Source organism: Grammomys surdaster, unplaced genomic scaffold (genome assembly GCF_004785775.1).
Source record: "Grammomys surdaster isolate TR1022 unplaced genomic scaffold, NIH_TR_1.0 166, whole genome shotgun sequence".
Lineage (NCBI taxonomy): Eukaryota > Metazoa > Chordata > Mammalia > Rodentia > Muridae > Grammomys > Grammomys surdaster.
The window spans coordinates 8,552,313-8,576,959 of record NW_021604614.1 but is presented as its reverse complement, the minus strand read 5'-3'; the positions used below and the strand labels follow the sequence as shown (position 1 = coordinate 8,576,959).

The 24,647-nt window shown below is 45.9% G+C and overlaps 1 protein-coding gene across 1 annotated transcript in view; it reads right to left on the bottom strand.

Moving 5' to 3' along the window:
* Nucleotides 1-24,647, bottom strand: part of Tmem132d (transmembrane protein 132D) — a 626,423-nt gene that overhangs the window by 441,450 nt on the left and 160,326 nt on the right. The gene's annotated exons all lie outside the window — the stretch shown is intronic.

Sequence of the window (24,647 nt, the reverse complement as noted above, 5' to 3'; positions counted from 1 at the left end):
CGTGTCCACAAGCGCAGGGGAAGGAAAGACACAAGCCATTAAAGAATCCTGTTCTGTCACCTCACAGCCAGTGCAACATTAACCAGTGCCATATGGATGAAAATGGTTGTAATCCCTCATCACCAGGAACAGAGAGAGGATAACCTTGCAGACTCCAAGTCCCCATGACATCTATTTCCAGCTTTCAAGTAATGGATTTTCATCCTGCCTCCTTGCCCTAAGGTACAAATACTCTAGTTGGCTGTTATGGGGTATAAAGACATCTCCCTTTCATATACGGGTAAAGTGATCGGTGTAGGTATATGTTCATGTGTGTGTGTGTGTGTGTGTGTGCGCGCGCTAGTGTACTTGAAGGTCAGAGGTCAAAGTCAGGTGTCTTCCTCAATCACGCTCCACCTTATGTTTTGGGGCAGAGTTCTCTCACCGAAACAGGTGTCCACCAATTCAACAAAACTAACTAGGCTGCAAGCCCCAGCAATCCTCCTTGTCTCTGCCCCCACCAGTGCTAGGGTTATAAAAGGATGTTATCATGCCTGGTTTTTTACTTGTATACTGGGGATTGAACCTGGGTCCTCATGCTTACACTATAAGCACCTCCCCAGTCCTCTAAAAGTGAGACCTTTTGGCACTACCTGCTTGCAGCCTAGCTACACAAAAGCGTCAACCAGCCTCATGATACACGACTAGCTATTTTCCAGGCCACCCTCATGAGGAGGCTTCTCTGAGTATGCACACATTCGCCAGGCTTCCTGCTAGGGATGAGGCCTTGATTTTGCCTGTGCCTGATGCCTCCCTGCGCACACAGCTCTTGAAGCCTTTACTGAGCCGACAGCTGGCTCCAATATGTTCCACAGCAATGGGACCAAATGGGCCTGGCTCCACATTTCAAGCATCAAAGGAGAAATAAAAGTCTAAGCATCCCTACTAACCATCATTTACACACTTTTCCAGTTAAAATGAATGCCAAAGGTCATATTGGTTGAAAGGGACAACCTCCCTCTTAAAGCAAAACACCTTCCTTGTATGTTTAAGACACACGCAACGGACCATTTGTCTTCTTCTTAGTTCATTGCACTTGGCAACCAGCCAGGGGTGGTAATGGTCTGCGGGAAAACAGCTGTGGCCAGAGAAAGGGGAAACATGTCCGACGGTGACCTTAAACTCAGACAGTCTGTGCTCAACTTGCCACCCAAGAAAGGGCTTCTAGGCATATGCCATCAGTTTCTGAGTGCCTGTATTTAGCTCTCTACGTTCAGCATCTCTGAATGTGATCATGACCATGGCTTTGTAGGTCTGCAGTGAGCAGAGGGATGGGGTTAAAGTCTGCAAAAAGACTGGAATCAGACAGATCCCATGAGTGGCACCCACCAGGCAGCAGCTTGGGACCAGTCATCATGAGCAGCCGTCACTATAGCAAAGGGTGTGGTGTTTCAGGTACTGATGGATCTGGAAGGGGCAACCAGGGTGTTGTGGATTTGGCCTAAAGCTTCCATCATGTTATTTGAGGTCCCAAAGTTGCATGAGAATCTGTATGTAAGACACTGAGGGTCCTTGCCCCCAGTTGGTTCTGCTTGGCAAATAAAGTTGCTGGCAGCCAATGGCTGGGCAGGGAGACAGAGGCAGGATTTTTGGACTCACGGGCAAGGGGACCAAGAGGAGAAAGGGAATCACCACGCTGGAAAAAGGAATAAGGTCCAGGCTTGAGAACTGCACAAGAGAAGCATACTAAACATTTAAGAGCCAGGGAAGAGTGGCCCCAGGTGCCCCACCCCTCACCTCCACATTGGGTCTAGGACAGCAAAGATGGAATATAGATTTTAGTATGTAATAACTCAGGAGTATCAGAGGGGAGGTGTTAGCCATGTGGAAGTTTGGGAGTGACCCAGCCATTGAGCTGATTGAGGTATATTAAATATAGGCTCTGTGTGTGTGTGTGTGTGTGTGTCTTTCATTTGCGAATCCAGAACATTGGAGAGTGTAGCGAGTTGGAACTCGCACCACTGCTGCCCGGGTGATCTTGAGAGCAGCATTAATCGCCTACAGCAACACCAGGGTGTCTAAGGAGGCCACATGTACATGCTCATGAGAAGCAGAGACAGCAGGAAGCTGACACTTTGGGAGGGGCAAAGGGGCATCAGAGCTGTAGGAAATGAGTAATTGGCTGGGGTGGGGCACGCTAGAGTTAGGCGAGTTACGTAAATATTGAAAATAACTGCAAGATGCATGAAAATATCTTGGAATTTCTTTCCTTCATTTCTCCAGCAGTGATTCTTCCAATCCCCTTGATGCTCGCAGTGGTTTTAGCCTTTGTCATGAGTACACATCCCTGCTTCTGTTTAAGCCTTCTCATCTTCCTCAGTTCTGAATGCTATTTGTGGAATCCAGTAGGCTTGACGGAGCTTCCTCCCTCCTGTGCCCATAGATGTCTTCCACTGTTCCAGATGGATACTCTATGGTCAGAGGGCGCCATCCACACCACCTAGAATAATGTAAAAGTTTCTAACTCCCATATTACTCTACATCAGCATCTATTTCACATGATTTGTTTCTCCTGTCCCTCTTGACTTCTCGCCTCCACCACGGCCAGGTTAGAAGCGCCTCTCTCTCTCTCTCTCTCTCTCTCTCTCTCTCTCTCTCTCTCTCTCTCTCTGTCTCTGTCTCTGTCTCTGTCTCTCTCTGTCTCTCTCTCTCTCTCTCTCTCTCTCTCTCTCTCTCTCTCTCTCTCTCTTCAGCTGCCTGACACAGGATGCTTGACTGGAACTCATCTGCCGTCTGAAAGCCAGAGACACATACAGGTTAGGTGGTCCTCCAATAGCTCCGAGTGTGAAGGGAAATGAAGCTCTAAGATGACAGACTTATCCTTCCCTTAGCTGCTCTGGGGTTTCGCAAATAGAGAGAGAAGTTTCCAGAAGACCTAATTTTCACAAAGTGCAAAAACACATTTCAGAAATGGAGATCGGAGAAGCAGGAAGGAGATTTGTTGGTCTCAAAATGTGATGCTTCGGTGGTATGCTAACCCATCAGACATTATCTTTCCTGCTTGCGCAGCCGTAAAGGACAAACTGCTGCTGATGGATGGAAAGCTGGAGGGTGACTTGATGCAACGGATACATAGCTGGGATGGTAGGCTGGGGTACAGCTGAGCTTGCTCTAAAGACATGCTCTCCAAGGTGACTGTGCTCTTACCTATTCCAATTTGAATGATGCGTAACTTCATGTGTATCTATGTAGACACATAGCTACCCCCCTTTCTATCATCAGCATCACCAGATCCCAACTGAAGGCAAAACAGCAGACAGATTCAGCCCTGTATATGTACATAGATTCACCTATACACCCCTATGAAACAGCTTCATTTGAATCAGGAACACTAAGGTGATAGGGTTTGGTAAGACATGTCTATAACCCTGAGGTAGGAAGATCATGACTTCAAAGAGGGCCAGAGCTACATAGAGTTTGAGGCCAACCAGGGACATAACAATACCCTATCTCTAAAATAAAACAAAACAGTAAGTAGACAAGAACTTAATTGTATTTTTACCTTTTCTCCTTACTTTACAGCTTTGCTGTGTTTACATACCAGGGCCATGACTGACAGTAGGTGCTGCCACTCCCAGATAGCTGTGCTGATAACTGAGGTGGTTACTATGTGTATAAAGAGCAGGTAGCATTTGCCTTATGGACTCAGTGGATAGACAGTCATGGTGACACTGAGACAGATGCCGTGAGACTTCACTAGGCTGATCAGGATGACCTATGCTTTGAAATGTAGGCACTGTTAAGTTCTGGAAGTTTCTGAGTCATGTTTTTAGACTATGGTTGACCACAGGTAAATACAGCAAGTGAAAAATGCAGCCTAGGAACTTCCTGTACACCTATGGTTGGGTTTATGCATCCCACACATTCAGTTTGCTTTAGCCAGATGGGTGCTCATCTATGAACATGAAGCCAGATGATGAGAGGTGTAAGAGACACTATGTAAACACAAAGTGAGTACACTTGTTTGTGTATGCATGTGCTCTCTCTCTCTCTCTCTTACTCATCTTCCCTCTTCTATCTTTCTCTCTCTCTCCCTCTCCATTATGCACCTTTTCTACTTGATAAGACAGTGAGATCTGAGGTCTCCAGATCTTCAGATGTACCCAGTATCCTGTATTCTAGGTGTCTACATGAAATGTGGCCATTCCTATCCTCATGGATCCTACATGACAGTAGGGTGAGTGTGGTTACATCTGACACAGAAGAAACAGACAAGGCTGAGCATATCTGTAGATCAGAAATGTAGGTAGAAAGATTTTCTGCTTGGACAGAGCAGAAGGAACAGCCAGGATCCTATGCTGGGCCTTCAGTACCCATGTGAGCTGCAGGAGCTGAATGCAAGTTTACACTTCTGCCATATGCTGCCAGGGACAGTTTCCCTCAAAGTCAAAGATAATGTGCCTGACTTTGGGCTTAGATTCAGAGTCAGAATCTCTTTTAGCTTTTGCAGAGCTAAGACAGCACCACCTCCCCCTGCACTGGGAAGTATCTCTACACCCATGGAGTCTTTTATCACCTGTCCTTCTGTCCCTTACAGCTTTATTCACAAAGAGAAGTCAGGCATGAGAAGGTCATTTTGTTACTTAGCAAAGCCAAGGAATAGCACAGACAGAATGCATAACCTTAGCTCTGAGGTTAGGCTCCAGTTTGCTAACATAAAAGGACAGCTAGTCATAATCAGGTTTGCTGTGGGCTACAATTAATAGATAAAATTACAGTTATCTGGTGACACAATGACCAGATAGGAGACTATATGAGCTAGTCACAATCATGCTTGCTCTGGGCTACAATTAAAAGATACAAATACAGCTATTTAGTTATTTAGTGACATGATTTATCTCATCTGAAAGAAATACCGATATGGAAAAGCTGGAGAAGCTCAGGAATATGATAAGCCATCCATCAAAGACCCAGGTTCCTTCCATCTTCCTGCTCTGTCTCATTCAGATTCCAACCTTCAGTCTCCTGATTCAGAGTCAAGAGTCTGAGCCCAGTGACTACAATGTTACACCAGACAGGAATCGAGAAAAAAGACAGGATATGGCTTAGCTATTTGTATCTTCAATGAGGACCATCCAGTAACTTTTGTTTAGTTCTCAACAGAACATACTGGGTTAAACAACCAACCATGACCATAAAGGATTCAAGAAAGAGAAGAATTAAAATAGACCTGTTGACCCCAGGACAAGTCAGTCAGAATTCTACTAGAAAGGACTGGGCAGGGTAGGTGGTAGATGTTGGCTAGGCAACTAGCCGTTTTCTGGCAGAATAACCATGAATTAATTCTGAAAAATTGAGAGCAAAGCAACAGGCAGTCCATTTATGAAGACCCAGCATGAGAAGACTTTTAAATCCACAGTCGAAGTGAAAATTTCTGGTTTCTTTGGAAACTCAGCTGTGTCACATATGTTTTTCTGGAAGCTGTCTTGTGAGAGGATGTTTCACTGAAGCAGACACGTGAGAGGATGTTTCGCTGAAGCAGATACATGAGAGGATGTTTCGCTGAAGCAGATACATGAGAGGATGTTTTGCTGAAGCAGACACATTAGAAGGCATATGATGTTTTGCTGGAGCTAATGCTTGAGAAGACACATGATGTTTAGAAAGAATATAAATATAACCCCACAGTGAGAGGAGACCCTTGCATTGGTTCACCTTGCAACGCTTTGCCGGTCTTCAATGATCTTCACTTATAACTTCATAGAGGGAAATAAGCCAAAGAACTTCTCATGGTACTGTGGGTGCTTCTTGCTGCTTCTCCTGCACAGCCTTGCGACCTGATGCTACTGATTTGTGTTTGGTGATTGCCAATTGGACTGAACTGCTGATCTCCTGACAATGAGGATTGGTATCACCCCCAAAGAACTACTTCTAAACAGGTCTGCATCCCCCGTGTTCTATTAACCATCTAGCTCCCCTTTGGTGAGCTAGAAGGGAAGTTGGAACTTTTAAGAATCCTATTAAAGTAGGTTTTCAAAAACCTAAGGCTACACGAAGTAGTGATTGTCTCAATGGTCCACAAATGAATTTGCTTTGTATAAGAGACTGGAGAGGGAAATCATCCTCCAAATTGCAAGGCTGAGGTGCTATAGATCATATGGGACTGAAACATTCTCAAACAAGAAAATATCACTATTTGAAGGTCCTTCTAAAAGGAGAAAAACATAAGAGGAGAAATTTGATGTCTATATATCTTCTCATGGTTTCCAAACAAGGAGTCACCATGACTTGACTTTGGGCATTTAAAAAGAGAAAGGCCAAAGAGAAAGCTCTGATATGCCTGTTGTCAAGCATGAAGACCTGAGTTCAAGTCTCTGCATCCGCATATAAAGCTACTCACAGCTGCACAAGCCTGGAATTATAGCATTGGGGTAGAGACAGAAGGATCCCTGGAGGTCACTGGTCAGCTCCATGTTAGATGATAAAACCTGTTTCAAAAACTGATATGGACAGTGATTGAAACTGATATGAACATGGGAAGCTATTCATACTCTAAGCACACGTGTATACAAATAAATAAAGGAATAGAGAAGTATCTGCCATTCCAAATTAAATGGGAGCAAAAAGGTACGATGGCATCAAGACCCACCATGGCCATCCGGATAAAGCAAAATGGAACTTTGTAGCACAGCTCTTCTCTGGATGGTGTCCTGCCTGGTTCTCACCACAGCTTGAGCCCTGTCAGGCCTGAGCCTTTTGAAAGCTAAAGAATTTCACCTTCAGAGATAATGTCACCTACCCGGCAGGAAACAGCCCTATCTCACAACCAGATTGACAGGACCATTAGGAGACATGCTAATGAGGGAGAATGAACGAACGCCTCCAAGAGACGCTTTTCTTCTCAGTGTTTGGTAATTTTCATCAAAGGAATATAAAGTATATCCTAGAGAGCAGGCTTGCTCAGAAAGTATAAGAACCTTTAGCTCTGGTCAGTGAGAAAATAAAAATCATCATGGGGCTGAAGACACAGCTCAGCAGTTAAGAGCACTTGATGCTCTTCCAGAGGACCTTAGGTTCAATTCTCAGGACCAATATGGTGGCTGAGAACCACCTGTAACTCAAGTTCCAGGGGATCTGACACCATGTCATGGACTTGGTAGGCATTGCACACACATGCTACACAGACAGACAGACAGACAGACACACACACACACACACACACTCATACACATAAAAGAAAAATGAATAAAATTTAAAAGTCACAAAATCTTCAGAAATTGGTACAACCATTTCAACAATGATAGCTACAAGTAATGCTCACGAAGCCACCACAACACAGAATTCTGTTCCGAACAAATTGTAAACTGCCATAAGCTATAAACTGTCTATATCTGTCTGTGGTAGAGAGGGCTCCAGCAGCCTGTCCCTAGAGCCTGCATTCTTAACCCTACAGTCTTACCACCTCTACATAGAAACACAGCAGCCAATACGTTCTTGGGTTACAGATTCTTCAGCTGCCCCCCTCCAAGAAGTCAGCCCACCTTTTTGCACCACTGTCCAAAGAGTTCATTTTAAAAAAACTTTCAAATCTTAAAAGAAGAGAGTCTCCTCGCTCCCTCTTGCAGTTGCAAACAAACCCTACCTTGCTAGTTTCTGCCTTCTGATATAGCTAGACTTATATCAATCAATGGGATCCTGCTATCTAGCAATAGGCTAGGTTATACAGTATTCTCAGTACCCTCCACCCCCACCCAGAGCACCCTTTTGTTCTTTGGACCTGAGGTTTCATGCTGTCTCCCTCCAGGGTGCCATCATGGTTGTTTGTGGCTTTAATGCTATTGTTATCCCAATAAAGCTTCTCTGGAGGTTAATTTCATCTCAGTTTACTTTCCACAGACGTTAGTTAATTATCTTTCAATAAGAACCACCTACTGACTTAACAAAGCCTGGAGTCCTCTAAGAGGAAAATGCCTCCACAGGGGGGGATTGTCAGATTAGATTGGCCTGTGGGCATGTCTGTGGAGGGGGAATGGCTTAGGTTGTTAACTGATGAAGGAGGGCCCAGCCCACTGTGGGTGGCACCATTCCCTAGACAGGTATTTCTAAGCTGTATAAGAAGGCTAGCTAAAGCATGAGGCTGCAAAAAGAATCAGCAAGCAATATTCTTCCATAGTTTCTCCTCATAATTCCTGCTTGGGTTCCAGTCTTGACTTCCCTTAATGATGTACTGTGATCTGGAAATGTAAGGCAAATGAAGCCTTTCATTCCCCTAAGATGTTCTTGGTAAGGGCAACAATCTGAAGACATTGCCATCCTCTACAACGATGAGTGTACTCTATTCTAGGTAGACTTTACTCTCCGCTACTTCAACCCTAATAATGATGCTTCAGCTAGGCAGATGGTATTATTTTCCTATAACAACTCGCTACAGTTCATAAAACAGCAGTACTATTCTAGAAGAGTAGGCTCAGGACTGAGAGACAGTTCTGTCAGTAAAGTGCTTGCCATACGAGCCTCAGAACCCGGGTTCGCTCCCCAGAATCCACACACACACAAAAGCCCAGAGTGTCAGCCTCTGGCTGTAATCCAGCACTGGAGAAAGAGTGTGACATCAGAGCTTGAGGGTCATTCAGCCCGATTCATGAGAGACCCTTTCTCAACAAAAAAAAGTCAAAAAGAGCTTGAATGTAAAGTTAGATTCCGGTTGCTGCTCAGAAGACAACATCCTCAACAACCCTTCCCTTCTTACAGGTGCCTGCTGTCATATTGTCATACTGTCTGGGAGTCCCTCGCCAACACATTTCCCCAGGCTCTGCATCTGGGGAAGCAACTTTACATTCAAGGGGTCATCATTGGCCACACAGCCTGCTCCTCAACCCTTTCCCTGCCTCCTGCCCGGGAATCAGAGAGCCTGGTTTTAGGCTTGTGTTCTGAAACCACTGTCTTCTGGGAGCTATAAGAAAGACCCTGACTCTGCCATTTGGGCTCGCTCCCCCATTCATGGTGTCTGTCTGACTCTGGAGCTAGGATCTTACTCTTCTCAGAACCCTTACCAGATTGTTGTTTGTCCGTCTGCCCATGGTGTTATTTACTCTTCTGATAAACTCCCCTCCCCCAACAATCATTTTCAGTAACTTTCTTCATCCCGCTTGCAAGACCCTTCCAAGAGTGACTGAGGGAGACAACTGATATTGATCAGTCCCCATCCACACATGTGAATACGTGCTCCCACACATTCACATGTACACACACACACACTTTAAAAGACAAAGGTGGAGAGTCACTAGGTCAGCCACCCATGGGATCTGCAGCACTCATGGTAAGCTGGACTCAGGAGATGCAGAAAAGCAAAGAGCCAGCCAGGTGGTGGTGGTGCATGCCTTTAATCCCAGCACTTGGGAGGCAGAGGCAGGTGGATTTCTGAGTTCAAGGCCAGCCTGGTCCACAGAGTGAGTTCCAGGACAGCCAGGGCTATGCAGAGAAACAGAGAAACCCTGTCTCGAAAAACTAAAAAAAAAAAAAAAAAAAAGCAAAGAGCCAAAAACCAAGATACTGGTGAGATGAATGGAGCATGTAAGGAAGGAAGAGGACAAAGCAGGCGGCTTTTGGACTCTTGCAGTCAGTGGGGGAAATTAGCATTTTAATTTCCTACTTAAAATGCAGACCTCTTCTACATAAGGAATAAATAAATAAGCGCATGAGGCTTGGCTTGTCGGCTTGTAGAGATGTTTGCAGACTGCTTCCTGAGAGGTTCTAGACTTTGCAGACCCAGTGATGAGCATCTCTGTGGCTCGAAACTCCCTCCCCTTTGTCTGGCTCACGTACCCGAAGTGTGTTGCTTTTCCAACATATATAATACACGCCTCTTTTGTGGTGCGAAGGACTAAACATTAGCCTGTGCCTGCTAGGAAATTACTCTCCCACTGAGCCACACCCCTTGCCTTTGTTTTCCTTGAATGCATGATCCCCCTGCCTCAGCCTCTATAGCAGGTGGGAGAACACATATCCCATTAGACTCAGCTAAAATGAGCCTGTTACACACACTCTGATACACTTTGATTTTATCTATTGCCTAATCATTAAAAACTTCAAAGTGACAGTATGTTTTAGCTCATTTTGAGAAAATGTGCCAATCTGAAATTCTGACTCTTTTCTATAATTAAGAGCTGTCAGGTTGCAGTGGAGGGGTCTTGAGGGAAATTTAATCATTTTCTCGTTTTATCTGAAAAAAAAAAATTCTATTTTAATTCTACCGATGGAGCTCTACAAAGAGCAAAACTTCTCTCTGTTGTTTGAAACAATGGTTTCAGCTCCTCCAAACCTCAGCAGACATCACAGTGGGCTGCGAGCCGGAGGGAGCCCAGTGCTGAAGGATCCCGGGAACACACATATGTACAATTGGCAGAATCCGTATTCATTCTCTCCCCTATTTGCAAAAGGGAAAAGAAAAATAATCTGAATTTGGAAGCGTTTATGAAAAACTCTTGGAAATATTTCTGATGTTTCCCTCACTGGGCTGTGGAGTCACCGAAACTGTCTCTTGGCAGGAGAGAGAGATAAAACAAAGAATAGGTAAATATTGAGAGAATATATAAAAATATTATTGTGTAATATCCCTAACCAAATACAATAGGAAAACAGAGATTCAGAACCTCAAGTGAAATGTGTTTCAACTTTGGGAACCAGCATTAGCTTGCAAAGGAAGACGGGCAGCATGTTCCTGCTTAGTGATGGAGACATGCCAGGCAGTGGTAAACTGGTCTTTGTAACATGCTTCTGATATGAAGCATGAGTGTTTTGCAGGAATCCTCATGAGGAAGAAGTATACATGGCCTACATACGGCCCCACAAACGCTGCCCTTAGCACCCACAGAGCACTGTTCATTTGAACCAAGGGAAAAAGGGAAGTTGACTATTGGGCAATTAGCAAAGAAATGGTGGGAATGTGGCAAGTCAGGGTGAGCTGAGGTGTGCAAAAGGGAAGATGTAATGGGGTGTAAGTGGCTTCCCAAAGGCACAGTGCTAGATGCACATGCTGGCCGAGAGGCTGGACTGAGGAGAAGAAGAGACATCCTTACCCGCTGTTACAATAAACAATAGCTACTTTACATTCAGCAGACCAGAAAGCATGGCATAGCACAGCATAGTACAGCATAGCACAGCATAGCACAGCATAGCACAGCACAGCACAGCTCCGCACAGCACAGCACTGCACAGCACTGCACAGCACAGCACAGCACAGCACAGCACAGCACAGCACAGCACAGCACAGCACAGCACAGCACAGCACAGCACAGCATGGGGCTTTGGTTTGTCTCTCTGAGTTAAATGACAGGTCCCAGAGAGGGTGTAGCAGGGCAAGATCGGATCACTCAGGGCTAAGGGTTCACCCACACAGACATGTGGCAATAGCTTGGATCTTGAATGTCCCCTCAAGCTGTTGTGCTAAAAGCTTCGTCATAGTTGGCGGTGCTGTTGGGGAATGGTAGAACCCTTAGGAGGAGGTAGGACCTAGGGAAAGAAAACAGGTCCCCGGAATCATCTGTCTTTTCCTCTCTGGTTCCGTTTCCTCATCACCATGAGGTAAGAAGCGGCCATGAGCTCTGCCATGATGCTCTCCCTTGTCATAGGCCCCCAAAGTAGCTGACCGAATGTAGCACAGATGGAAATCTCAGACACAATGGGCCAAATAAATCTTTCCCCCATTTAAGTTAACCCTTGTCCTCTTACAGAGGGGGAAAGGTGAGCAACACACATCCTAAGGACCAGGAACGTCCAAGATGTGCTTATGGCTCTGACCCTAGGGTGGCGCAATGCATTCCCACCCAATGGTGGGACATTGTATGGCATAAGTGTGAACACATGCATTGGAGGTGACAATGAGTTAGGAGGAGATGGACACCTTTTGGTAAAGGGATCTGGAGCTGGGTGGAGGGAGGTTTCCTTTAAGGATCAAGTATACTCCAAGGAGGGAAGGAGAGAGATTTCCAGGCCTCCTCCCAACCAGACATTGGTCTCCAAAGCTGGACACTTCCTCTAGCTGGGTGACCATGGGCAATCAAAGGCATGCAAGCTAAAATGATTGCCATGGTCCTCCATTTCTCACTTCCTCTCACTTCCACATGTGAAGGAGTTGAGTCCCATAAGATGGCAGACCTCAGGGATAGCTGTGGCCCCGCTTCATGACAATCTTCCCAATCATGGTCACTAGCTCTGTGTGAACCATGGCACCCTGACTGAGCTAGGCATCTGAGACCCGGGGCTGTGTGTTACAGCCAAAGATTTGTGTTGCCTTCTCTGTTACAGAGGGAACACTGTGGCTTAGAGGCAACCAAAATCAATCAGAGACTGTTTGATTGAGAAGAGGTAAGAGCAGTCCGGTTGGCTTGTTGTAACAGAGCGGTCCGGTTGGCTTGTTGTAACAGACTGATTCAGTGTACAGTGATCCAAGATGGAGTCAAACCTTGCATCATTCCTTAACCATTAAAGTCACATTTTAGGAGTTTCTTGGGTCCTCTTATAAACCTACATAATCATGAAATACACACACACACACACATGCATGTACATGTGCAGATGGGTAGGTATACAAATATATAGGTTTGGAAGCTATTATATAGTTTGAGAAGTCTTAAGACCTGCATAGATCCATGAGACCACCATAATCAGGGAGCAACATCACCCCCCCTTAAAGCTCCATAGAACATCCCTCTCCTCCTCATCCAGCCACAAGTGACTCTCCATCACTAAATTCTGTTCATGAGAAAGGCACCACACTGTAATAATGTCATAGGCACCCTTCAGTAGCTATGACATTTATTAGTATATCTCCTCTAAAGTTACTTTTCTTTCTTTTATTTTATATTTCTGGGTATTTTGCCTGCATGAATGTTGATGAACTGTGTCATGCAACACCAATAGAGGTAACAGGAAGGTGTTGGATCCCCTGGAACTGGGGTTAAAAATAGTTGTGGGCTGCCATGTAAGTTCTGGGAATCAACCCGGGTCCTCCACAAAAGTTGGCAGTACTTTTAACTGTGGAGCCAACTCTCTAACCCTTTTAAGTTAATTTTCAAAAACATGGGGGTGGCCTGGAACAGGAAAGCCAGGATATCCCAGTTGGTAATGATTGGATAACTTGCTTGTGGGATACACAGCCCCTTTCTCTCTAAACCTATAAGCCTGAAAAAAGTCAGTAATGAAAAATAATCTTTCATTTGGGAAAAGTTATCTGTGACCAGCAATTTACAGACCAGGGAGAAGTGGAAAGAATCCAAGGACCTAGGGAGGAGGAACAGGGGCACACAGGGATACAGGGTCAAGCAACCATCCAGGCTGAAAAGAGACATACTCATCTGCCAGAAAGATAAGTAGCCATCAGTCCAGCCTGTGCATTGCTCTTGAGTGTGAGCCTCTAGGACCCAACAGCTTCCAGAGCCAATGGGACTAAGCATAGTTTCCTGCTATTCTATCAAGAATCATTACCCAATGCCCTTCACCCCTGAGTCCCCGTAAGTGGTAGATTCAAGAGTTCAAAGGGCAGATGTAAGCTAGTTAGTAAATGCTAGATCAAATGCATCTTGCCTGACACAAGGGCAACCACGAGGATAACCAAGTGTGACAAAGAGTCTTGTTCCTTTTGAAAACTGACACATGGGTCTGTTAGGGCAAGAGATTCAGGTCTAGGCCAGAGGAGAGTCCCGAATCAGATCTGTGCACAGAATTCTCTGGTCCGTGGTTCACACATAGTGATGAAGACAGAAATGTTCCTTCACCTCCTGCTTCATTTCCATTTGAACTTTGAAGTGAAAATCCTTGAGCTTGCTTTGCTGTTGATGTTAAAGAATTTGGAAGAATGTTATCCTAGCATTGACAGGCAGATCCCCGGAGCTTATTCATCAAGTTACTTAGCCTACCTGGTGAGCTTCAAGCCACTGGGAGACCCTTTCTTTAAGGGTGTAGACAGCAGCCCAGATGATGACACCTGAGGTTGCCTTCTGACACCCAGACACACATGAACTCACATGAATCAGTACGTGTGTCCCCATGCATGTAGAAACACACAGCTTAGAAATCGGAATTGTAATAAAACTCTCTCGGAGTCATGGAAAAAAATAGCAAGTGGTAAGTTTGGATTCCCCAAGGCCCTGTAAAACTGTCTCAAAAGGACACGGTTTCTCAGCAGCACATAAAAAATCCTGACAGGCTGCAGAAATGTCCCTTCTGACAAAAGCAACACTTCAGTTAGGCTCACAAAAGATATCCTCTGTCTTCAGACTCTTTGACCAAAAAATAAAAATTTAAAAAAATGAAAAAAAAAAAATCATGTCAGGGAGCTGGAGAGATGGCTCAGCAGTTAAGGGCATGGAGTTCTCTTCCAGAAGACCCAAGTTCGGTTCCTAGCATATATACTGAACAGCTCATACCCACCTGTAATTCCAGTTCCATGGGAGCTAGTGCCCTCTTCTGGCCTCTGAGGGCACTGCACTCATGTGTACATACCCATATATAGAAAAGTAAAAGGAATAAAATAAATTTTCCTTTTTAAAGAACTCATTCCAGCCGGGTAGTGGTGACTCACGTCTTTAATCCCAGCACTTGGGAGGCAGAGGCAGGCGGATTTCTGAGTTCAAGGCTAGCTGGTCTACAGAGTGAGTTCCAGGACAGCCAGGGCTATACCCTGTCTCGAAAAACCAGAAAAAAAAAAAAAAAGGGAAGAACTCATTCCAGAACTAAATTATCTCTGTGGTGGCTGTAGGTGGTGACCTGTAGCCACATTGGTCCAGAAGATTCTAAGCATGCATTTGATTAGAGGAGAGCCAGCCCAGCTGTATATCCCAGTGACTTTGAGCATGTTGGGTTGGTGTCCTGAGGATCTAACACCATCTGCTGCTTCTGCTTTCTCTCAATAGCTCCTGGACAGCAGGCAATAGGTCCATCTATTGAATACTCACAGCTGCCGCCAGATTGAAAGAAGCAATGATTGAGAAACCTAGTGAGAAGCACCACAAGAATTGAGAACTGCCAGCCCCAGGGGTGTCACCCAAGGTTAGAAAGGGAATCTAGAACTCAGAAGTTAAGATGTGACAGAACCCCTGGGATCTCTGCCAGGGATGGCTGAGCCTAGGGGAGAATTTGGCAAAGATCAGAGCCATTTAGGGGTTCGAACAGCTCAAGAAGGAACAGTGGTAAGAAAATTACAGCTAAGGGTACCACTGGGCACCCTAGGGTGCTCCAAAAGAACACCTCACAGGCAGGATGGAGACCTGGAATTATCCAGTTCATACCACCAATGTGTTGAGGAAGGGCAACTGCATCTAGTAAGATTGCTGAAATATGTGGCCAGAGTCTCAGGGGCGTCACTATCTTGAAAAGATGGCCCGAAGTTCCTGTCAGCAAAGGCAGGTGCTGTTACACTGGGAGCCAGCCTATGCTTTTAAATGTCTGACAGCCTTTGATCTTCACTATCCCGATGACTCAGTCAAGAGATGCTGGGCTTCAGTTCCCAGCAGCCCCTGCTCTGCAGTGAAGGGTACCTGGGGAGAAGGCCCTGCTCCATCATAGCTCATGACAGAGGAGAGAAGCAGCCAGAGCAGAGAACAACCACAGAGCTGGCCTCCAGCCATTGGCAGTCCTGGGAAAAGAAGCCAGATGAGAAGGAGGGCACAGGAGTAGCTGGAGATACGGCGGTGCAGACGCCATTAGGCTCCTCCACTCAGAACACAGAAGAGCACCCCCATATTGCGGAAATATTTAATCCCAACCTGGGGTCTTTACTCTACCTTTTATCATTTAGTTCCCAGATGAAAAGCACACACAACCTTTATGTTTACAATAAGCCTTAAACAGTACAAGAGCTGGGCAGCTGCCTACCCTCTATGCTGTTAGAATCTGCTTTCCTATTGATAACCCCGAGTTATTACTTACTATGTTTCATCTGGGCTGCTCTTGACTCCAATTGGCCAGCCCTCAAGGCCACGTTTTCATGACTCACCTAACCCATGGTGGCTTCTCCTTCTCTTCTTCCTCCTGCCTTCTTTTTCTTCTTCTTGGTCCCTTTCAACCTTCAAGCCCAGGAAACCTAAACCCCACCTATGTCTCTTCTTCCCAGTTACTGCCTGGTGGCATTTTTCTTTACCAATCAGAAATAATTTGGGGCCAAGGTGTACCTGTAGACTCTCTTGTCTCTGGGACAATCTTGTCTTCAGGGGGGCCCACACTTAGCATTACAATAGATAGCTAAAGACCAAACCTCAACAACCCTGGTTCTTGCAGCTGGTCTGGGTCTCTGCCAGGAGCTGTGGTGTTTACCTTACTTACAGTCTTCTCCTTGGCTAGGGTCAAGTCAAGCTGCTTATGACCCTCCTGTCCCAAGTCCTACCTGGGACTAAGAGATGACAACCTCACTAGCACTGTTACATCTCTGTAACTTGGAGGTGATCAGGTCGTGAAAGGACCACCGTTTCCATGGACACGGATGTCTTCCTCAATCACTGCCCCATCAGAGACAGCTCAATTAACAGCACCTTTATCCAGAGACTAACCTGAGCTGGGCACTTAGTGTGAGGACAGTGACCGGGAGGGCAGAGGCACAGCTCAACGGTTAATAAACACAGGGAACCTTGTTTTGGGAGGTCTTGTCTTGGGAGGGTCAAAAGGTCGAACAATGAGGCCATCAGCTCCTACAGAGAGGGTGGGACCTGTCATATGGTGGCTTGAGAATCCAAAAGAAGATGCTACTGGAGATGACAGAGGCAGGTCAAAGGTTTTTTATAAGTCCCTGAGTTCTGAGTCAGCCCATCTACACCATTCTTCCCAGGCGCTCAGGTGCAGAGGCCGGTGAGGATGAAAGAGAGGGCCTGGTCCTATTCCTCCACGGAAGGGGTGTCCAAAAATACACAGGCATGTCAAAACACCAATCGCTGTACCAAACTATACCCGAAAAGTCTGATGAGAGGAAGTGAGGCATACAAACATCTGGCTCATTTGTTAGTCAGCCCCGCCCCTGGGTGTGCCCCTCCCTCCTACCCCAACATCTGGCTCAATCCTTAGCCAGCCCCACCCCTAATCTGTGCGCCCCTCCCGACATCTGGCTCATTTCTTAGCCCCAACCCTAGTCCATCCCACCCCCACCCCGCCCCCACCCACGGTGCCCCGTCCCATGGTTTTTGTTACTTTTTAAAAATAAACCTTGGGAGCTGGGGAGTACTCGGTGGCTAAAGGCCTTGTCATGCAAGCATGAGGACTGGAGTTTAGATTCCAGAAACTTCTGTCATTCCAGCCTTAGAAGACAGGCGATCCCTGGAGCAAGCTGGCTAGCTAGCCTAGCCACGTTGGGCCGCTCCGAGTTTGAATAAAACAGGATGATTCCTGACATCAACCTTGAACCTCCACATACTTTGACGTGCACTCACATATGCGTCGACACACGTGAAAAAAAAATCATAAACACACACGCACGACACACACATGTGCACGTATGAAACTGGAAAAATAAGACATTTGCATTTTATAGCTTCGGAGGCGGGGAAGGGAAAGGCAGCCACGCCCCCAGCTCTCTGTACCATCGCACTCTGTAATACGCCGGGTTGGATACTTCCTGCGTTATTCTCAAAGAGCATCCCTCCTAAGCGGCCTCCAGCAGGCTCCTTTCGGTATTTGTTCTTTGAAGTTTAAGTTAGAGGAGACCCGCTACTTATGTACTTACCAGCGGACTCTCAGAATGAATCAATGCTGGGAGTTCAAAGTGACCTTAACTTAGCTGTTTGCATTTCCCCTGACGCCCTGCATTTTATGACCAGTGGAATTGATCTACTGAGTACTGAATCCATCGACCACCTAGGCTGGAGGTCCCCTTGCTCTTCTTTGTCCGTGCTCTATACACGCCAACAAGGGAGGGGCCCAGAAACTGGGGCTCGGTGACTCTCAAGGACCCTTCTAAGATGCACAGGAGGGACAGCGCTCAGGCAGGTACCCATCACGCCTAACTTCGTGAGCTGCACCACTTCTCCTAAGCTCCCTGTGGTCCCAGTGGGCAAACACAATGCTCTGTATTTGAAAAAACCCCATTCACGGCAATGACTAGTGTGACCGCAGAAATGCCAGGAAAGGCTACTGTCTCTCATTTAGCTAAAACCCCCAGTAGCAACTTTTGTTCCTACCACTCATGTTGTTATCTCTGCCCCCATTCTTGAATAAATAAGAATTGAACAAATGAAAGAATGCATCCCCCACAGAGGCCCCAGAAGCTGCCCTGACTCACTTTCTAGGGAACAAAGGGATTGCGGATAAAGTGTTCTCCTTTGCTCTAGGTGCTTCTCTTTATAAGATTGCAGGGATTCAACTCTTCAACCACACAGAGCTGGCTGCAGTACAAACACAAGGCTGAGTCCACACGGAAAGAAAGGTGTAGGTGACACTGTATGCAACATGGAAAAGGAGACTGTGAAATCACACACGTCTAGGATCCACATCCATCACCATCTTCACCATCATCATCGCCACCACTATCATCATCATCATCATCATCATCATCATCATCATCATCAATATTATCATGCATGCCAGTTCCAGCCTCCTCAATGCCTGCAGTATGGTCAGCAACTTAACGTTTTGTAGCACACATCTACCGTGTGACCTAGTGTCTTAGTTTGGCTTTTCCTGCTGTCAACAGACACCATGACCAAGGCAACTCATATAAGGACAACATTTAATTGGAGCTGGCTTACAGGTTCAGAGATTCAGTCCATTATCATCAAGGCAGGAGCATGGCAGTGTCCAGGCAGACGTAGGGCTGGAGGAGCTGAGAGTTTCACCTCTTGTTCCAAAGGCAGCTGGCAGAAGGCTGGCCCCCAGGCAGCTAGGATGAGGGTCTTAAAGCCCACACCACAATGGTACACCTACTCCAACAAGGCCACACCTACTCCAACAAGGCCATACCTCCTAAGAGTGCCACTCCCTGGGCCAAGCATATACAAACCACCACACCTAGCTTTAACTCCCTCTTCTGGAGAACACCTGGATTTCCCTGATCAGAGCCGTCACTGTCCACACCTGGTCGATGTCTTTGCTGCAGGAAATGCAGAGGCTGCTTCCTACTGGGCCATGAAGGAGGTAGACTGCTCTCCCATGCTGTAACATTCTAGTGTGCCCCAGGCATGCCCAAATGATCTTCCCTCTCAGGATGTAGGTGTTTAACAGATGTCATTTAAGGGGTTGGTGTGGGGATATCCCAAAGTCCTCTTCACCAAAAGCCATGCCTGTCCCCTATCTGTCCCTCAGAGCTGGTAAGAAATTATTCAAGGTCAGGGGGCTCAGTGAGGACCTTTGCTTGGTACAGCAATGTCACACTCTTCCTAGTTATTAATTCTTGAGTCGCACAGTAACCGTCCAGGAAATCCTTTACACAATGTTTGTTAAGTAAAATAACTTTTCTAAGTTAAGCCATTATGAAATGTGTAGTCTATAACTGATAAGATTCTGGGTTGCAATTTGGCTAAACTAAAATGAGAGATATCTTGCTAGGTGGAGATGAACTCACAGGACCCCTATGGGGGGGGAATGAATGAAGGCCAAGGCCAATCACAAACCAACTCATCATTTTTGAAAGCCCCATGTCCTCTGCAAAGCAGCTAGCCACCGGTGATGGCTGGTCTTGGTTGGCAACCTGACTACATCTGGAATGAAGTACACTTGTGAGGGAGGTCTTTTTTTTTTTTCTTAATGAAATTATTTGAAATAGGAAGAGCTGCTTTTTAATCCAGATCTTTTGAGGTGGGAAGATCCACCAGTAATCCCGGCCACACCGTCTGCTGGCAGCCTAGATAAAAGACACGGAAGGAGGAGACTTGCTCTCTTTCCTTGGCGCGCTCTTGTTCTCCTGGGCAAGTTCGTTCCTTCATTTGCAGTAGAACCTACTTCTTTGGGATTCTGGTGTATACTGAAGACCAGCTGAGACGTCCAGCCTTGGAGACTCAACCACTACTGGATTCTTGAGCCTTTCATTGGTAGACAGCCATTATTGGACTAGCTGGACCACAGCTTGTAAGCAATTCTAATAAACCCCCTTTATATATAATACACATAATAGAGTATATATGAGTATATATTTTATATAAGTTCTGTTCCTCTAGAAAACCCTAATATAATAAAGCACCCAAAGGGCATCCCTATACACATCTCAATCCTGACTTCCTAATCACATGTCAAATATTCTTTCTTTATACCCTTGCTCTCTCTTTTAAAGGTCTTTTCTCAGCAGGAAACTCCCCGGAAAAGGCTTACTCCAAAGCAGTTTTTATATTTTAGTTTTAATTACCAGTTATGCATTACTGTGCATGCCTGCATGTGTGTGTGTGTGTGGGGGGGTGTCACGTGCTTGTGTGCATCTGTACTCGTGGAGGTGAGAGGTCAGCCTCAGGTGAGAGGTCAGCTCCTCAGGGGCTAGCCATCTTGTTGAGCTGGCCTCTCACTAAATGGAAAGCATGCTGATTCGGCTACAATAACTGGCCACTGAACTACATGCCACCACGTAGGACATTTTTTTTTGTGGGTACCAGGGATCAAACTCAGACCCTTGTGTTCACATGGCCCATGTTGGTGTATGAATCATCTCTCCGGTTCCCAGAACATCTGAAATCTGACGCAGTGGTAGGTGCACGGCTGTCCAAGAGCTCTTGGGTATCATCTCATTTAGTATTTAAAACTGCAGAGCCCTCTGCAAGCTGCAAGCTGTCTTTGATAATGATCATTATTTTCAAGAGAGATCTGTTCACTCAATGAGCTTGAGAAGGGCCCTTGGGAAGAGCCCTGATTTGTCTTAGTTCTGCCTTCTATATCTCTGGGCTCTGTCCTCCACATGGACTTCCCTGACATTGAATAAATATTTGACTCAAGCTCCAGTCCAACCTAAGGACCAGAGCTTCTTAGGAAATCAGTCTCTAGAGGGGAAAGATGAAGAGTTGGTGTGGAATGAGACAGGGTCCCCAGGTTCTTTATCTCCTGCTTGGCATTTGTGCAATCTGAGCCGCTGGTGGTTCTGAATCCCTGTGTTCTGTGGAGAGGGAGATGGGGGAAAGAAATGGTGGATGGGATCTCAGAGCAAAGCGCCCAAGCGCCGTGGGTGCTTCCGTTGTCAATGGGAAGAAAAGCATTTTCTGAGATTTAAAGGAACTTGGATGTCTGTGAAATGAAAGTGCTTTGCTTTCCTTCTACAACAGGGGCTTCAGGACTAGAGCAGCAGGGTTAGGAAGATTTTTATAAGACAACAAGCTGTCTATTGGAGCTTTCTTGTTCTCAGTGAGAGTCACCCTTGTACCCATACCTAGCCACCCACGCAGATACACACCTACACAGACATACACACACACACACACACACACACGGGCCAGGGGACAATCATTAAAATGTACTTATAATTTGGTACCCAGAATAGAAGCCCCACCCCCTCAGACATTCTCCATAGCATCTCCCCTGAGGTCCAGGCACGAACAAGCTTAACCTTATTTATGGAGATTCAAATGACAAGCTCACCCCATCACCAGATCCACATTTCTGCTACATAAGCAGAGTAGATCCATTCACGATTGGGGTATGTTAGGTGTGTAGCAGACATACATCAAAGCCCAGGGAACATCACAGAAGAGGAGGCAGGAAGGATGTAAGGACCAGAAGTTGGCAGGGAAGAGCTGTAAGATGCTATGTCCTACACATGACATGGCTGTTGCCCCCATGAACTCAAAGAAGCTATGGTTACATGTACAACATCAATCTAGTCAAAATCCCCAGCAGGAATGAGGGAGAAAATCTCCAGGCCCCACTCTTTACTAAGAAGCTAGTGGCAGTTGGTAGTTATTAGGGAGAAGCAGACTCACTTGTTTTTTTACTTTGAGGATGATCCTAGTGGTAGGTTTCCCTTGTTCCAGTGAATGATCCTACCCCATGCACTTATGAAGCTGGGAGGGTGTATGTTGTAGGGATATGGGAGGAGTTGAAGGGGAAAATGGATCGCAGATATATGTCATTGAATATAAATATAAATATATATGTGTATATATATATATATATGTGTGTGTGTGTGTGTGTGTGTATGTGTGTGTGTATGTGTGTGTATGTATACACACATATATACATATATACACACGTACATATATGTATATATATGTGTATATACATATATACAAACACATATATATATTTATATTCTCAACATTAAAGAAACATTTAAAAATAGAACCATAGTGAATGGATTCTGTAATTTTTCCTCTTATGTCTGAGATCACCCAAGCTTTGACTTACAGCTAGAGCCAACAACCCTACATGGATGCTTTGTGTTTGGTTCTGAATGGGCAAAGGCCCAAACCTAAGCCCATGGGCTGTGTAGCCCAGCAACAGTGATGCCTTTTGGGTCTCTTGGAGAACAAAGATAGCTGATCTCACTCAGGACTCCAGGGGACACATTTACTGTACTGAAGATGGTGACAGGATCCTAAGCCTTTGTGAAACACACAGACACGTCATGCAGAGATGTTTCCAGAAAAGGCTAGAAGAGCTCACTCCCTGAGGCCAAAGTCTAGGGTACAGTAAGAATCCTCTTCTGGCCCAGGAATCCAACCACCAGCCAATGGCTGGCACAAATAAACAAGAGAAGATGGTATGTATTATCATCACAGGAACCTCTTTTCTTTTTTCCTTTTCTGTTTGTCTGTCTGTTTATTTATTTACTCATTTATTGAGACAAGGTTTTTCTGTGTAGCCCTGGATGTCCTGGAACTCACTCAGTAGACCAGGCTGGCCTTGAACTCTGCCTGCCTCTGTCTCCTGAGTCCTGGGATTACAGGCTCATGCCACCATGCCCTCCTTTTTTATCTTTATGATTTATCAATTTATTTTATGTATATGAGTACTTTATCTGCATGTACATCTGCACCCAGGAAGACAGCATCAGACAATTGTAAGCTGCCGTGTGGGTCCTGGGAATTTAACTCAGGACAGTCAGAAGAGAAGCGAGCACTCTTAACCACTGAGCCATCTCTCTAGCCAGAGGCTCCCCTTTTGGTAAAGTTATGGTTTCTAAACAAAGAACTTCTCTCTATAACCAGCCACCTTTAAGGATGCTAAGTAAGGTTGCTGAATTCGGAAGCTGAAGCACACACTTGCAGAATATGGAGAGGGCTTATGTCCAGCTGCAGCACAATCTGCCAGATGGGGGAAAACTGAAGCACAGGCTTGGCCACAGGCCCACAGATGTCTTCCTACACCGCTGCCCTGCCCCCGCCCCTTTAGTTAATCCCCAGATGCAAGGAACACAAAGCCAAGGTTTTTACCTCCCAGTTTTTGCCAAGTTCAATCATTAGACAAATGCTGTTCACTAATGTCTACTGCTTTAGCTGAAATAAAAAAAGAACCCCTGATGTCAGTTCAGAATCAACTCAACTTAAATTTGTGAGTTAAATCAAAAGAATGGCTTGTTTCCTTGAGCTCACCACCCCCCAAACAAGATATAAGGGAAAGGGAGGAGAAAAAGAAAGAAACAGAAGGAAGGAAAGAGGAAAAGAGGGAGGGAACAAAGGAAGGAAGGAAGGAAGGAAGGAAGGAAGGAAGGAAGGAAGGAAGGGAGGGAGGAAGGAAGGAAGGAAAGAAGGATAGATGGATGGATGGATGGACAGATAGACAGACAGATAGATAGATAGGAAAGAAAAGAATGGTGTTACAAATTTGGATGAGAAACTGAAATCAGATCAGTAGCTAAGGAACTTGAAAATCTGCAGGCAACGTGTACCCAACTGTGGGACTGCATAAGGGTATCCTGGGTCATGGTTGAGCAGGTACTTAGAACCCCGAGATTCTCTGTGGAATTCCTCATGAGAACCGGCAGGAGTTCGGTCCCTCCCATCACCTAAGATCCTGAAAAACAGTCACAGATCTCCATAGAGTCACCCAGGCGATAGGCCTCAGGCCTTAGAGATTTACATACTAATGAAGGCCAGAGGGCAGAGCAAATTAAACATTCCTCCCCCCAGATCCTCCCCTAATCCTCCCCCTTTCTCCCTCCCTATATAACTCGGGACAGCCCTGAGTTTTTGGGAGATACGCCTAGATCCATCTATTATCCGTCATGTCAATAAACCTTTTTGGAACCAAGGACTTCCTCGTGTTACTGGGGCCTGCCGCCGCCAAGGCCCTCAGGCCGCTGGAACCGTAGGATCTCCCTCCCTGATGTGGGACCCGCCACGGTGGCGCAAGCTTGCGCCGCTGTGGCGGCCTTTTTTAATTTTCCCCACACCCAACATACAGTTACATTCATATTCTCAAGGATCACAGTAAACCTAATGTGTTGGGAGCTGGAGAGACAGTTCAGCAGCTAAGAGCATTTGATGCTCTTGCAGGGAACCAGAGTTCAGTCCCTGGCACCCATTTCAGGCAGCTCACAACTATGTATAACTTCCTCTCCAGGGGATCTGATGCCCTCTTCTGGTCTCTGTGGGTACTGCACTCATGTGATGTGCGTGAGTGCACGTGTGCATGCGCGCACACACACATACACACACACACGCGGGGGGGGGGGGCAGAGAGACAGAGAGACAGAGAGGCATAAAGATAAAAAAAGTGTGCGGAGAGAGAGAGAGAGAGAGAGAGAGAGAGAGAGAGAGAGAGAGAGAGAGAGAGAG